The sequence below is a fragment of the Chenopodium album genome, chromosome 14 (genome assembly GCF_948465745.1).
Source record: "Chenopodium album chromosome 14, dcCheAlbu1.1, whole genome shotgun sequence".
Classification (NCBI taxonomy): domain Eukaryota; kingdom Viridiplantae; phylum Streptophyta; class Magnoliopsida; order Caryophyllales; family Amaranthaceae; genus Chenopodium; species Chenopodium album.
Genome location: NC_137847.1, coordinates 34,039,396 through 34,056,915, shown reverse-complemented (window position 1 = coordinate 34,056,915; position 17,520 = coordinate 34,039,396). Strand labels below are relative to the sequence as shown.

General features: G+C 38.6%; 1 non-coding gene across 1 annotated transcript; it reads right to left on the bottom strand.

Moving 5' to 3' along the window:
- Nucleotides 1–6,312: 6,312 nt before the first annotated feature.
- Nucleotides 6,313–6,418, bottom strand: LOC145580382 (small nucleolar RNA R71). The gene has a single exon (XR_014099439.1). It is a non-coding gene; the product is annotated as a small nucleolar RNA R71 (small nucleolar RNA).
- Between the last annotated feature and the right edge of the window lie 11,102 nt (nt 6,419–17,520).

Below are 17,520 nucleotides of genomic sequence, written 5' to 3'. Positions count from 1 at the left end.
CCCAACTTGAATCACCCTAATCCGATCTGTAGAACTTGAGATATGACTAAAACAATGCACAAAGGTCCTATTTGATACTTTGCAATCCTTCGTTTTCCTTTGTTTCAAACTCAAATTCAATTCCGAAAAGTGCATATTGATCCTAGTGGGTGCTATTTTCAATTCCCATGCATATAGCCCACGACGTACCTACAAAACAAGACAAAGAAACGGAGAAGCAAAAAAAATAGCCGAGAAATGAATAAAATGATAAGAAAATCATTAAAAGCATGCATTTCTCTAAACTAACACAAAAACACGCGAATCGAGAATTATTCTCTAAAAACACGACATAAAAGACTATAAAGGAGCATAGAAATATAAAGAAAACATAGCCTAAAGGTGCCATAAATGGCACGGATCAGCAGCGTTATTTCAATTCTAGTTGTGAAAGATATTTCTCAAATTTCCTACGTGTAAAAATCCTATGTTTTTGACTCATTTCGAATGGTCTATCCAATGAGGACCTTTTTTATGCATATGACAATAATGCTAATCAAAATTACGCACATGAAATACTTAGAACTTTTCGAGTCTCATCCTCTCATTCTAAATCATTGCCGAAATAAATTTCAGGAATTAAAATAGAAATCCTCCCCAGTGGAGTCGCCAAAAACTGTAGGGAATATTTTAAGCCATTAATCCCAAGCTTGAACCCCACTGTGATCATACACTTAAGCATGGTGACGTCCAAAGGGAAGGAAGTTAGAGCAAAAGAGTCACCAACAAGTTTTAGGAACTTGTAAACCGTTCACAAGGTGAAGATTACACCCCTTAACGATCCAGGAGATCGTCAACTCCAAAAGGTCTTGAACCAAATAGGGTTCGGGAATGAAGGTACAAATCCAACCTAAAAGAGATTGAACCTGCCCTAATAATAGGCCTCTACTTCATTCTTCTCGTATTCATGTGCGCTTTCTGACTAACATGCAATCAACAGATTAACCCTAAACCTGTTTATCTATGTTGGTTGAATTTAATGCACAAGCAAAACTATTATTGGTGATCACTTGAATTATAATCATATTAGCCTAAACAAGATTATTAATTATCTTATTAAGCGTGATTACAAGTACAAATTCCCATTAAACATGCATAAAAGGTGTGATCAAGCAATAACAATAATATATATCAAGCAACATAATACCATCATAAAAATAATAATTATAATCATGTTAAAGCATAATAATAATAGCAAGATCCTAGGCATGATACTAACAAGATTAATAACACACCCTAGCATGTCACTAAACAATAAAAATCAAAGCCTTAGCCCTAACATGGTACTAACATGATATTGATATGATATTAGAAAGCATAGGAAGCACCCTAAACATGATACTAGGAATTAAACGAATTTAAACATGCTTTCTACAAGAATAGAGCAATAAGATTACATACTTTGATGCCTCGTACCTCTTTCTAATAACAAAATACACGCGTTAGTAACTTCAAGGAAAATATAAAATCAAACAATCAAATTAAATAATTGAAATAGAGATTAGGGACCAAACCCTCAGAAATTATAACCTTTCACGTCTAGGGCGAATGCAACTTCGAATTTGGCTAGGTGTGTCTAGATCTCGTGAATGCGGAATTTTGTAAGAGCTAGAGAGATGGGAGCATAGAGAGAATAGATGAATGTAGATTGAAGATGATGAAAATTGGTTGATTGTGGATCCTAGTTATAAGAAAACAGTCCGGAAATAAGTAGAATTTGATAAGGAATAAAACTCCACGTTGTCGCTACAAAACCGACCTTGTCGCCAGGCGACAGGGTCTGTCGCGTGGCGACAAAGCCTGTCGCGTGGCAACAGGCCTGTTGTTTGACGATAGCCTGGATTTCTACGCGCTTTCAACGCGAAGTCCACATATGAATCAAAATCGATTTGTAAAGTCCGTATGAAACTGAAATCGTATTTTCCATAAAATAATATTTTACTTCAAATAAAACTTTATCAAAATATAATTATTAATTCTAATTCTATTAGGATTAAAAAGAACCTTCTAGAGAATTCTATAAGACTATAATTAATTCTAATAACTTTAGGAATAACAATTAACATTGGGCCCTCCCTAAATCATTGGGCCGCATGTAAAGATCAAATCGGGCCCAGTTTAGTGTTTTGGCCACAACTTCCTCATTATTCATCGAAATTGGGCTTATAATATATCGTTGGAAAGCTCTTTGCAAGCCCCATCCAACTACACTATTATTGGACCCTTGCCGTGGAACAAACTAAACTAGATTGACTGTTTTCATAAAATAGAGTTGTTTTCGAAAACAGAAAGAAAGAATTTTAATAAAAACCAACCGCAACACTTGACCTTTCACCTCGTTCGATAATCATTCGACGCAAAAGGTATTCATTACTGGGTTTGGTTTTGGGGAAACACATTTGGGTGTCTACATCTACATACAAGACTAAGAAAACTATGCTGATCCTAGTGGACTTCTTGTATACACAAGGTTCCTCTTCATTTTTGACAAAACCAAACTGTTTGATTGCTTTATCAAAACGAAGGTTCCAACTCCTTGATGCTTGTTTCAATCCATAAATGGATTTCTGAAGCTTGCATACCTTTCCAGGATTGTCTGGATCTTCAAAACCCTCAGGTTGTGTCATATACACTTCCTCCATCAAGAACCCATTCAAGAAGGCGGTTTTGACATCCATTTGCCAAATTTCGTAATAAAAAAATGCAGCAATCGCTAGAAGAATCCGAATGGACTTAAGCATTGATATTGGAGAAAAGGTACATCATAGTCAATACCATGAATTTGTCTGTACCATTTCGCAACCAGTCTTGCTTTATAGATGTAGGCATTTCCATCCTTCTCTGTTTTTATCTTGTAAACCCACTTGCAACCAATAGGTTTTACCCCATTAGGCAAGTCCACCCACACAGCATTTTCAGATATCGATTCCATTTCGGATTTCATGGCCTCAAGCCATTCATTTGAGTTGGGGCTCGCTAAAGCTTGCTTGTAGGTTGTAGGTTCCTCATTCTCCAATAAGAAGATTTCAGAATCCTCAGTTAACAGAACTTCAACAAACTGTTTGTTTCTGATTCTAGCAGACCTACGTGGGGTAGGAGCAACAATAGAAATGTTCTCTTCAACTCTTTGAAGATTTTTGCAAGAATTAGATTCAAGTGGGACGATAGGAGTCTCGCTAGTTGAATTAGCTTGCTCCGACACATGATATGCGCCCTCGCCTCTGATGTGGTGTTATCCACATCCATTTGTTGCTTGTCTCGAATTTCTTCGAGAACTACTTTACTCCCACTTGGCTTTCTAAAGAGGAATTCCTTTTCTAGAAAGATACCATCGCGAGCAACAAACACTTTGTTATCTTCGCGATTGTAGAAGTAATACCCTCTTGTCTCTTTGGGGTAACCCATAAAGAAACACTTGTCTGATTTAGGGTGTAGTTTGTCGCCTTGTAAACGTTTTACATAGGCTTCACATCCCCAAATCTTGAGAAAAACAAACTTGGAACTCTTCCATTCCATATCTCATATGGAGTCTTTTCAACTGCTTTGGACGGGCTTCTGTTCAGTACTCTGGCAGCTGCTTCTAGTGCATATTTCCAGAATGATATGTGAAGATCAGTAAAGCTCATCATGGACCGAACCATGTCCAGTAAGGTCCTATTTCTCCTTTCTGACACCTCATTTAACTGTGGCGTCTTTGGAGGGGTTAACTGTGAAAGTATTCCACAGTTAATCAGATGTTCATCAAATTCTTGGGTTTAAATATTCACCACCATGATCAGATCGTAATGCTTTAATTGTTCTCCCAAGTTGGTTTTGTACCTCATTCTGGAATTCTTTGAACTTTTCAAAGGCTTCCAACTTCTGCTTCATTAAGTAAACATAACCAAATCTACTTAAATCATCAGTAAAAGTAATGAAGTATCTATATTGACCCCTAGCTTTTGAACTCATTGGTCCACACACATCCGTATGTATGAGTCCCAAACGGTCACTTGCTCTTTCACCTACACCCGTAAAGGGTGACTTAGTCATTTGATGAGTGACATTTATGGCACTCATTTGGTCCCTTTTTGGATGAATTCTATTTCATTTTATCACTCTTTTCTTTAGTTTTCCTTAGTTTTATTCTCGTTTTCTTCATTTTTATGCTTTTTGTAGTTAGTTTCTCTATTTTATGCATTTTCTAGTTTACTTATTATTTTTCTCTTTTACTTGCTTTTTATCATTTGTTTGTAGGTTTTGATTGATTGTCCAAGAATTCCCAAGCCTCCTCTCTATGATCTTTCATTGTTTTCATGCCTAAAGCTTGTGCAAGAAGTTACAAGTCTAAGGTGGATCCAAGGGGCATGCTTCAAGGCCTTGTATATGCCTTTCTCATGGCTTATACTCTTCAAGAAAGTTTCTGCCTACCTTGTCCTCCATCATCATCATCTAGGATGTGTGCACCACTTGAGCTAGGACAAAGAGAAGAAGGGGGAAAGACCCAGCTAGGTGCGGGCGCACCAATCTGGGTGTGTTCCCGTCCGCGCCACTCTCTCTCCTCCAAGCGCCCGCACCGATGTGGGTCTGTTTTTGGGTGTCAATACCGACCTCCTCTTTGTATATATAATTATTTATTTCTATTATTGAGAGAGAGATTTTAGAGATTAGAATTTTAGAGAGAGAAACTCAAGGATTGAAGAGAGAGAAACTCATGGTTTTTGGTGATTGTTCAAGAATTCTTCATTGTAATTGATCTTTAGATCAATGTTTTGTAAGGATCTTCTTCTTGATTTCAATACAAGTTTGATTCTAGTTGATTTCATTTGTTTTCCATGTTATTGTTGATTGATTGAAGTTTGTTTGATGATTGATTGAAGTTTTATTGATTTTTTTGATTGATTGTTGATTTGATCTTTGATTTCAATTATGTTGATGATGAAATTGATGATTAGTGTAGTTTTGATCTTGATTTCCATGGCTAGTGAGTAGTTTTCTAGCTAGGGAAATGGTGAAGCATGTTTGAGTGATGGATTAGAGTAATTTGGGGATAATTGATGGAGTTGATGATATGATTAAATTTGGTTGATAATTCATGTGCATGTGTGTGATTGATTGAAGTTTGGCCATCTTTGATTATTGCACTAGATTGCATTGTGAGCTTGCTATGATACGGACCATTGATTAGTAACTTGCAATTTCACGATTGAGGTGCTTTGTGACGTTCCCTAGGTAGTGTTTAGCGTAGTTGACGCTAGTTAGACCTCTAGGTGAACTAGCTTGGTATGCTCTTTTGGATACATGATTGATCTTCCTTCATATCACTTGACTTAGTCGGTTTGACCTCCCAAATTACCATTTTCCATAACAATTACATGTGGATCCATTGCCCTAGTGTCTTGTAGATTGATTTCATACAAGTTCTTGCATCATTTAGCTCTAGCTCTAGTTTCCTTCCTAAACCCCTTTATTTGACTTCGGAATAGCTTGACTTAGGCATTGTGCATTCGACCTCCATTCCCTTGGGTTTGACCTTGACTTGCCACTACACTTAATAGGGGTTTGTTGAGTTACAAATTTTGTTTGATTGGGTGGGGTGGTAGCCCAACGACCTACCGTTCCTCATCCCATCAAAATGGCGCCGTTGCCGGGGAATGGTGCTTTGAGTGCATGTTGTTGTTGAGTCTATTTCACTTTATTTGCAAAATACAAAAATATTTTACACTTTAGGCTACACTTGTAGCCGTGCTACTTATATCTTCTTTGAGTTTTGTATGCATAGGTCCCGAGATCGTTCATTTGTTCCCTTTGATCCGGAGATTGAAAGAACTCTCTCAAGGAGGAGAGTAGCAAACAAGACATTGGATTATAGTTCCTCAAGCGAAGAAGAGATTGAACAAGAGCAAGTCATGGGAGAACAACCAAGAGTTGCCTTGAAAGAATTGGGAGTGCCCGGTGCATATAGGTTCGAGAGCGGCATAGCTCCACCTACAACACTGGCAAACGATTTTGAAATTAGGCCGGCAATGATCACCCTAATTGAGAGGAGACAATATAGTGGGGCAAAGAACGAGAGCCCATTGAACCATCTTAAGGAGTTTGAAAAATATTGTAACACAATCAAGGTTAATGGAGTGTCTCAAGAATTTATCCGCCTTAAGTTGTTCCCTATCTCCCTCATAGGAAGGTCTTTGGAATGGCTGGACAAAGAGGTGAAGCCCAATTCATTGAGAACGTGGGATGATGTCACTAAAGCTTTCTTGTCCCGTTTCTATCCTCAAAAGAAAATGGCGGAGGCAAGGGCTTTAATTCAAGGGTTCAAGCAAAAGCCAAATGAGAGTCTTTATGAAGCATGGGAAAGATTCAAGGAGTACCAAAGAGAATGTCCTCACCACGGAATTCCAACATATCAATTGATCCAAATCTTCTATGGTGGTTTGAGTCCTCAAGGCAAGGCATGTCTTGATGGAGGGTCCGGTGGTCCAATCATGAACAAAACCGAAGAAGAAGTTGTGGACATAATAGAGGATGTGGTGACTTACTATAGAGATTGGCAAGATGGGGAAAGAGATTCTTCAAGCAAGCAATCTTCGTTGTACTCGGTGGACCATCTCAATGCCATCAACAATCTTTCCTCTCAAATGACAAACTTGGGAAAGGAGATGACGGCAATCAAGGCCAAGTTGGAAAGTGTTTCTTCCTCTTCTCAAGCTTCAAATCTTCCCTCCCAAATTAAGGGGAGAGGTACTTCTTCTAACTCTCAAACTCCTTCTACTTCACATAATATGCCTATAGGATGTTTGTTTTGTGATGTATGTGGATCATATGATCATGATTCTAGCAATTGCAACAATGAATGTGTTGATGAATTTGACAACAATGAGTGTGAGCATGTGAATTTTGTGTCAAACAACAATGTCCAAAGGTTTGATAATCAAAGAGGCCAATGGAATAGGAATTACCAAAACCAAGGCAATTTTGACAACTATAATCATGGTAGTGGTTATAGGAACCAAGGGAATCAAGGTTCTCGTGGTAACCATAACCAAGGTTATAGTGGCCAAAATCAAAGCCAAAATTATGGTAATCAAAACCAAGGTTATGGAAATCATAACCAAGGTAATGGTAACCATAATCAAGGTGGTGGTAACCATAATCAAGGTTATGGTCAAAATCAAAATAGGGGTAATTGGAGCAATCAAGGAAGGGGAAATTTTCAAAACAATGCTCAAAGAGGTCCCCCTCCCGGATTTGTTTCAAAGACTCAAGGTGAAAATTCCTATTCACAACCTTCTTCTCCTAGGACCACTTTGGAGTAATTGATTGATAATCAAACCAAGATCATTAACACCTATACGGCGGTTAGTGATAAGAAATTCAATGAGATGATGACTCACAATAAGATGCTTGAGACTCAAATAACCCAATTAGCAAGCACTATTAAGGATTATGCTAGTCCTTCATCTTTGCCTTCCCAAGGTGTTGAACCAAAGAAACCCGTGTACTCTATTGCCACTAGTGGAGGAAATGACTTTAGTGAGGGAGTTTCTTGTTCAAAAGAGGGAGAAGATGAGAGTGGTGCTATGGAGAATGAAGATGAGAGGGTTGAGTCTAAGGAAATTTATTGTGAGGTTGAGGAAAAACAAGAAAGTGTTGTTGAAAAGATGAGTAAGGTAGAGAGATTTCCCGATCTACCATACCCCCAAAAATACTTGAGATTCAAAATGGATGAGCAATTTGGGAAGTTCCTTGAAGTTCTTAAGGAAGTCCATGATTCCACACCTTCTACCGAGCCAATTCCCGATATGCCTAAGTACTCCAAGTTTCTTAAGGAGATACTAGAGGAGAAGGAAAATTTTGATGAGGGTAGTTCGGTGGAAGGAGGGAAGTGTTTTAGTGCTCTTGTCCATGGTGAGCTTCCGGAGAAAATGGAAGATCCGGGGAATTTTTCAATCCCTTGCCAAATCAAAAAGATGGTTTTTGAGAGTGCTTTGTGTGACCTAGGGGCTAGTGTGAGTATTATGCCCTTTTCGGTTTTCAAGAGGCTTGATCTAGGTGAGCTTCAACCATCTAATATAACACTTCAATTGGCCGATCGCTCTATTAAGCTTCCTAAGGGGAGAATTGATGATGTCCCTCTAAAGATTGGAGAGTTTGTCTTTCCCGTGGATTTTGTTGTTTTGGAGATTGAGGAAGATGAGCATATTCCAATCATTCTAGGGAGACCTTTCTTAGCCACCTCGGGAGCCTTAATAGATGTGAAGGGAGGCCGAATCACTTTGAGATGTGGAAAATTAGAAGAAAGTTTTAAGTTGAAGCCAATGCATGAGTCCTTATCTTGTGTGCAAGATATAGCATGTGCTAGTCTTTCTTGTTCCATTAATGATGTGTGCATGGTTGATTCTTCTACTAACAATACTTTTGAGATTGTTGATGATGTTTGTGCAAGTTTTGATGATGTTAGTGAAGAAGAAATTGTAATTCCAAAGCTAAGGGATGAGAAAGAAATTGAGATTCCAAATTGGTTCAAGCTTAATTCTCAAGATGAAGAGATAGCTTCCATGGTTAAGGATGTTGAAGTCAAGCCGAAGAAAAAGGCCCGTGACTCGAAGAAATCAAGAAAAAGAAAGAAATTGAGAAAAGAGAAGGAAGAATTTGAAAAGAATTTTGTGAAGGTTTCATTAAGCAATGATGAGAAGTTGCTCAAAATTGAAGAAGGTTTTGCTCCATCGACTACCTTGAAGAAGGTGGTGTTCTTTGACCCTCCATGATTTGGAGGAAGGGTCGAGCTTAGGACCTTAAGCAAGAGCTTCCCGGGAGGCAACCCAGAGTTTCTAACTTTTCTTTTTGATTTTTAAATTTTCTTATTTTTGGTTTCTTTTATTACTTTGTCTTTTCTTTCACTTTTCTACTTGATTGGATTTTTAGGATAACTTTTGCGGGATTGGAATTCTACAAGAATGCATGGTGAATGGAAGGTGTTCGTGGCACAAACTATATTTTGTTCGATTCTAATCGAAATTTGAGGTAAAAAGGGTAAGAATTTTAGAGAGGTAAGATAGGAAATCCATGTTTTAAAAGTTGGAGGAATTTGATACTTAGTGAATTTTTGTGGTGAGCATATGAATTTTCAACTTTGAGGTCTTTGAAAATGATTTTAGCTACTGCCTATGTTGTTCCTCATCACCATCATGATTCATGTGCACACCCAAATAGGCAGTAAGTATCAAAAATATGAGAAAAAAAGAAGATTTGGAGACGCACAGGGGTGTGCGGCCGCACACGAGGCTTGTGCGGGCGCACACCAGTTTTGTGCGGCCGCACATAGCTGGACGTGCAATATATCTTCTTCCTCCTCCTTCTTCCCTGCATTTCATCACTTCCCCTTATCTTCCTCACGCATAACCCTCCTCCAAACCCTCTTGTGCGCACCTCTAACCCCCTTATTCACCATCAAAAATCTCTCAAATCCTCATTAAAATCACTCCATTTTCACTCAAAATCACTCACAAACCTTCCTACACTCAAAATTCCTCACAAATTGACCCAAATTTCACTCACTCTATCTCCTACTCTTGTTGGCCGAAAATTGGGGCTTTTGTAAGGAGTCGAAATTGCTTGCTCTAAGTTGGTTAATCTTGCTTCTTTTATGGTATAATCACTAATCCTTGCTTTAATTTTGCCAATATATCATAATTTTGCATAGATTGAAAAATTGTATGAGCATGAATAGTGTAGTATTGGTTTTGTGATTTTTGATGCTTGATCTTGATATTGGTTGTGATTTGGTGATGTTTATTAATTGATTTTGCATAACATTGTATTGTTTGTTGATTTTGTAGTGATTCTCATCATTTTTGGTTGATATCTTGTGAGTTGGATTTTTGGAATATGGGTAGTATGTTGTGATTGTTGGTATTGGTCTTGTGGTTGTTCTTGAATTGTTGAAAGGAGTTTTTCTTGGATTATTGGTGTTGTTGATTGGTTTGGAATTGGTTTTGATTAGAAGGAGGTGTGAAATTGGAGTTTGGTGATTTTGGTAGTAAGTGGTGAATTTGGGTGTGGTATTCTTGGTTCATTTGTTTTGCTCATTGTTCATTGTTGGTGACCTTTCTCAAACTCTCAAACATGTCTAAATACTTCAAGAAACTCACCAAGAAAAGAAAAACCGATGTTAGCATCGATGAGCCTCGCCCAAGTACCTCCTCAAGGCCGAGTACATCTTCTAGGCCAAGTACTTCCAACCCCTCTTCCTCTCAAACACGACCTCTAACCTCTCTACCCAAAAAGAAAAATTTCACCGACAAACAAAAGACCCTCTACCAACAGTTGAAGGAAGAGAGAACCCTCAAACAAACCCGCCATTATTTCCAGCCTGACATGGTAAAATTGGGGATTGATGATGATGTGCGGTCGTTGCTCTTAAACCTTCGGTTGGGTTCTTTCATCACCGATGCCTATCGCACCTACAAGGAGCCTACATTGGAATTCTTGGCTACCTTGGAGCTTGTACCCGTAGGAGGGGTATATCGGGTGCGATTCCAATTGTTCAACCATATCTTCGATCATTCCTTGGAAGAGTTCAACGCGGCATTGGACTTTGATCCCCATGGGGATATTTTGAACGTTGAACCCTATATCTTCCCGGAGTACGATCACAACTCATGGTGGGAAGACATCTCGGGTGGTAACGAGTTTATCACCAACAAGGCTAAGATTTCATCGGTGTACCAACCTTGCCTTAGGGTTGTGCACCGTCTGTTGGGCTATGTGGTGTTCCCTAAACAAGAGTTGGGGAAATTGAGCAAGTTGGAGCTCAAGGTCTTGTGGTTGTCTACCCGCCGGAGTATGTGGGCCGGTTGAACTTGGGGTATATCTTTGCCCAATATTGTGTGGACCTTCGTGGCCGGAGTTCGGGAGAGATCCCATGCGGGGGCATGGTGACTAGGCTCTTAACTCACCTTCGCCTTGATGCATATCTCCCATTTTGTAAGGAGATTGGGGATAGCACCTCCATCTACCTTGACATGCAACAATTGGGTCAAATCCAATTCATCTCCAAGGGCTATAGTGAAGGGAGATATGAATGGCTAAGGGGCAATGAGCATTGGTGCTATTTGCCTAACCCCGGCTTGACTTCTTTGGCCCGGATCGCCAACAATGTGTGGCATGTCCCCAAGTCCTTTCGGCGTCCTAACTTCGACTCCGATGAGGATGAGGAAGATGATGAAGAAGAACAACAACAACAACAATTTCCACAACAACAAGCTCCTCAAGAACAAGAACAAGGGCAACATGCTTATGCCAATGCCGATTTGAGGGCTCTTAGTGAGCAAATGAGTGGATTGAAAATCCACGTGGATGGCATGTATGATCAAGACTTTGGGGCTACCTATGAACAACTAAGAGGTATTCAAGAAATGCATCAAGGTATGTTTGCTCAACAACAACAAATTTATGATGCGGAAGTTAACCGTGGGAACATTACTACCCCGGTTAACTATCCGTATTTCCCGCCCCAACAAGGTCCTCTACCTTCGTATGGGCATCCATATTGGTCGGGGCCTTCCAACCCCGATACCGAGCGTCGCTACTATCCGGATGAGCACGGTAACTATGATTACAAGGCTCCGGGTAGTAGTGACTATAGGGGTGATCCTAACTACCCCCATGTCCATCCCAACCACCCCTTCGAACTCACTTTGCCCGATAAATTCACCCCTCTTGCTTCTTGGCAACAAGATCTTTTCAAGGGGCATTATGGGTGGCCCGAGGGGTACACCGGAGGATGGGAGCCTTACCCTCATCCCTTCAATGACCCCGAGCGCAACAAGGACCCCAATGGGGCCGGGCCGAGTGGTAGTGGTGGTGGTGATGGTAGTAGTTATTAGTTCCCTTTTGCTTTTCGTGCTTTTTGCCTCCATCCCTTACATTTTTTATGCATGTTTTGTTTTTCTTGGGATGTTGAGATGTATTTTTATCTAGCTTGGGGGAACTAATAATTTGCTCGGTGACCAATTTTGTTGTTGTGTACATACCTTAGTTGTTTGCATGCTTATTTTTATTCCTCTTGTTTGATTTCCTCATTTTCTTGATCTCTAGGCTACCTTCCTTGTAGCTAGCTTGCTTGCCCTATTTGTTTGGATGCTTGTTGTTTGTGATAATGCTTTGCTTGAGATGTTGTTGTTGTTGATCCCTAATATCCAAATCCCTTCAATCCAAAACCCTTTGATCCAAATCCCTTGAATCCAAATCTTGTAGTTTAGTGTAGTTCTTTAGTTAGTTTAGACTTTCTTGCTTTCCTAGTTTCATTTCTTTTATTCTTTCTATTCTTTGATTAGTTTAGCTTTTATTTCCTTTGGTTGTATATACTTTTTGTTTAGATTAGTTTCCTTTAATTTGTTGTTTTCTTTTCTTTGTTTTGAAGTTACTAACCATTTTCTTTGTTCATAGTTTGTTTTATTTCTTTTTCTCACTTGGTTCCTTGAAGAGCTTTTGGATATGGAATGCAACGAGGTGGTTTCTACTTGCTTCGTTTATTTTTGCTAAGCTTGGAAGCCCGGTGAGACCTTTCTTATTTTTCTTTTTATTTTCCTTGGTTGCATAGAATAGGATTAGTTTAGGGGAAGTTGAATGGTTCGAAGATGAATGCTTGTTAACACGTAATGTGTTTGGGATCGATGACGTTGATGTCGATCGATCGATCACTTGTTTGTCGATTGGGATTTTTATGTGTTTAACTTGCTTTCTAGTCCATTGCATGTTATTTCTCCTATATTTCCTTTTCTATGTCTCCATTTCTTTTCTTTTATTTTACTTTTTCTTTTACTTTCCTTTATTTTTTCTTTTCATTTTTGATATGATTTTGAGGCTTTATTTTTCACTTTTCTTATGAAATGAACTTTGTACATTGGACTTGTCTTTTGCATGATTTTCTTCCTAGGTTGTAAAGGTATGCACGGTTTGAGACTATGTTCGGTTGACTCTAGGATAGGTGTATGCTAGGGTAGTTGGTTTGAACTAGGAGGATCATGAAGCCGGATTCTACTTGTTTGTGGCATGTTGGTAGTTGCTCCCTATAGTCAATTTGACACCATTAGTGAGTTTTTGCCACATCCTTGTGAGGTTACTTGTTTTTCAAGCCTTCAACATTTCTTGTATGAGCGGCGTGGATCCTTGACTATGCAAACCTAATCTAATAAAGCTTGATGTATGATTCTCAAACCCGAGACCGAACTATCTAGGAAGGACAAAGGCACATTTTTCGGGGTGGTGTTTTTCATTTTTGTTATATTTTGTTATTTTCTTTATTTTTGGGTTTACATTTGCCTTCTTGCAACCATTTGAGCCTTATCCCTTCTTTCCAAGCCACATCTTTAGTCATTTGACCTTTTGTTTCATTTTCTACTTTTCTTGGTTTATGTGAAGCAATATGATCATTTGAGATGGTGTTTGTGGTGGATAAGTTGGAATTTTAGTTTTTATGAATGCAAGTTTGTGATATCATCAAATATTTGTGAAAAAGCTGTCCGAATTAAGAAAAAGGCAAGGACATTGCATATTCATAAAGAATAACAAAAAAAAAAAAAAAACAAGAAAAATTGAAAAAGTGAAAAATTCAAAACTATTTTGATGTATTCTTTTCTCCTTCTAAGCATTGAGGACAATGCTTCATTTTAGCTTGGGGGAGAAGCGTGTACGCTTTTTGTATATGTTTTTGTGAGTATAGCTTCAAGTAAGCTTGGGGGTGTTGTTTTTGTTTGGTAATTTCTTGATTGTGGTGTTAAGGATTGATCACCCTTTTGCTTCACTTTTTAGGAAAATCACCAAATTTTAAATTTTAGCCTACCTTCACCCTTTATGCCTTACGTTACAACCTTTGGGAAAGACCTTTCGACCTAGATAGTTGAGTCACTATTCGGGGGAGGGCATCATGGGTCATTGCCTAAGGAAAGGGGATGCATAGTCAAGATTGTCGAGTAGCCTAAAAATAATTCTTTTTCCGGTTCCTTTGAGGAATCATTGGGACACTCACTAAGGGGAGATTTGAGACTAGTGGGGAGAACGCGGTAAGATTGTTTGGGATGAATGTGGATTGTGATGACTAGTTCCTATGCCTAGCATACCCTATGTTTCAATCAACCTTAGATATCTTGAAAAGTGCATACCTTAACTACTTGAGAAAGATTGTCATTCATTTGCATTATAGTCTTTATGTTAGTTCATTTCGCAAAGGTTTGTTTTCATTTTATTTTCCTTCCTTTTTATGGTTTGCCTCATTGATGTTTGGTGGAGAGTTATGGGTCAAATTCTTAGGATACCCTTACGAGACCTCACTCGTCCTCATAGGCGACTTTGGGGTTTAAAGGGCTTGTTGTAGCTAAAAGCAACCGTGATTCCTACGACAGTGAGTCTTAGTGTATATTCTTATCTTGAGTTTTTTTCTTTTTCTTTTTCAAATAAAATTTTCATCCTTTATCTTTCTTGCTTTGTTTTGCTCGAGGACGAGCAAAAGTTTAGCTTGGGGGAATTTGATGAATGACACTCATTTGGTCCCTTTTTGGATGAATTCTATTTCATTTTGTCACTCTTTTCTTTAGTTTTCCTTAGTTTTATTCTTGTTTTCTTCATTTTTATGCTTTTTGTAGTTAGTTCTCTATTTTATGCATTTTCTAGTTTACTTGTTATTTTTCTCTTTTACTTGCTTTTTATCATTTGTTTGTAGGTGGTGATTGATTGTCCAAGAATTCCCGAGCCTCCTCTCTATGATCTTTCATTGTTTTCATGCCTAAAGCTTGTGCAAGAAGTTTCAAGTCTAAGGTGGATCCAAGGGGTATGCTTCAAGGCCTTGTATATGCCTTTCTCATGGCTTATACTCTTCAAGAAATTCAAGAAAGTTTCTGCCTACCTTGTCCTCCATCATCATCATCTAGGATGTGTGCACCACTTGAGCTAGGACAAAGAGAAGAAGGGGGAAAGACCCAGCTAGGTGCGGGCGCACCTAGGGAGTGTGCGGCCGCACACCTGGTGCGTGCGGGCGCACCAATCTGGGTGTGTTCCCGTGCGCGCCACTCTCTCTCCTCCAAGCGCCCGCACCGACGTGGGTCTGTTTTTGGGCGTCAATACCGACCTCCTCTTTGTATATATAGTTATTTCTTTCTATTATTGAGAGAGAGCTTTTAGAGATTAGAATTTTAGAGAGAGAAACTCAAGGATTGAAGAGAGAGAAACTCATGGTTTTTGGTGATTGTTCAAGAATTCTTCATTGTAATTGATCTTTAGATCAAAGTTTTGTAAGGATCTTCTTCTTGATTTCAGTACAAGTTTGATTCTAGTTGATTTCATTTGTTTTCCATGTTATTGTTGATTGATTGAAGTTTGTTTGATGATTGATTGAAGTTTTATTGATTTTTTTGATTGATTGTTGATTTGATCTTTGATTTCAATTATGTTGATGATGAAATTGATGATTAGTGTAGTTTTGATCTTGATTTCCATGGCTAGTGAGTAGTTTTCTAGCTAGGGAAATGGTGAAGCATGTTTGAGTGATGGATTAGTGTAATTTGGGGATAATTGATGGAGTTGATGATATGATTAAATTTGGTTGATAATTCACGTGCATGTGTGTGATTGATTGAAGTTTGGCCATCTTTGATTATTGCACTAGATTGCATTGTGAGCTTGCTATGATACGGACCATTGATTAGTAACTTGCAATTTCACGATTGAGGTGCTTTGTGACGTTCCCTAGGTAGTGTTTAGCGTAGTTGACGCTAGTTAGACCTCTAGGTGAACTAGCTTGGTATGCTCTTTTGGATACATGATTGATCTTCCTTCATATCACTTGACTTAGTCGGTTTGACCTCCCAAATTACCATTTTCCATAACAATTACATGTGTATCCATTGCCCTATTGTCTTTTAGATTGATTTCATACAAGTTCTTGCATCATTTAGCTCTAGCTCTAGTTTCCTTCCTAAACCCCTTTATTTGACTTCGGAATAGCTTAACTTAGGCATTGTTCATTCGACCTCCATTCCCTTGGGTTCGACCTTGACTTACCACTACACTTAATAGGTGGTAGCCCAACGACCTACCGTTCCTCATCCCATCATCATTTTACCAAGCAAGCATGACTCACAATTTTCAAATGGTTCATAATCAAATGTTGAAAGGAGTCCATCCTTACGTAATTTCTGGATGTGCTTTTGGTTAATATGTCCAAGCCTACAATGCCATTGGTTAGTTGGGTTTGATCCATCTGTTCTTTGCTTTTTATGATCTATGTTGTAGACATGAGTTGTATAATCTAAGACATACAAACCATTAATTAATTTAGCGTTAGCATATATCATATTCTCTTTAGAAATAAAACAACATTTGTCTCTTATTTCAAAACAAAAACCTTCAGTATCTAAAACAGGAATTGAAATAATGTTTTTGGTAATAGTTGGAACATAATAACATTTATTAAGCACCAAAATAAGACCAGATGGAAGTCTCAAATGATAGTTTCCAATAGCAAGTGCAACAACTTTTGCTCCATTTCCTACTCGAAGTGTGACTTCCCCTTTTTCTAACGTCTTACTCCCTCTAAGGCCCTGCATGTTATTAACAATGTGAGCACCACAACCGGTATCGAATACCCAAGTTGAAGAAGAGGTAAGATTAATTTCTACAACAAAAACATCAAGTAACTCCTTACCTTCTGTTTTCACTGTTGTATAATGGGGACACCCTGGTGTATGGCGAAGCCAATCACCACAATAGAAGCATTCGCTTTGTCTCCTTTTCAGGTACTCCTCAACATGGTTGAGTAAAAGGTTGACTAATGTCACAATCGAGCCCTCATCATTATGAGTGAGCCTTACTATATCAAAACCATCGTGGAGTGAGAACAAGATTATGTCATGCGCGGAGTCATCATCAAACGGTTTCCCAAGGACGTCCATCTGATTGAATAAATCAATCAGTTCATTGACATGGGTCCTTACTGACTGACCAGGCATGAGTTTCTTAGCCATTATCTTACAATGAACATTGTAAGCCTCATACCTTATGCTGTCAGTCCAGGAGTAGTAAATCTGAGGGATCGAATTAACGACCTCTCTTACATTGTAGTCGTTGAAGTTTCCTCCTCCACTTCCTAAAGCCCCAATGCCACTTCGACAGATGGCATGAAGACATTCACACAAGTTGGTTAACTCATATTGCCTGAACCATCTTTTTCCAACAATTTGGAATAGATTTTAAAATGAGATTCCTTACTTTCTCTGCATCCGAAACAATTTTTGCATGCCTTTCAAGATCATAACCTTCAGTATACTTGCCCTCAACAGGTATATATAAATGAGATTCAAGCTTTTGGCTTATGAGAACATTTGTCAACTCGTTCTCCCATTCCCTGAAGTTTATGAGATTCAGCCTTAAATTTAATTTCCTTGGCAAAATAGTGTTATCATTATAGTTATTCATCTACAAACAAAAACAAAACGAGGCAAA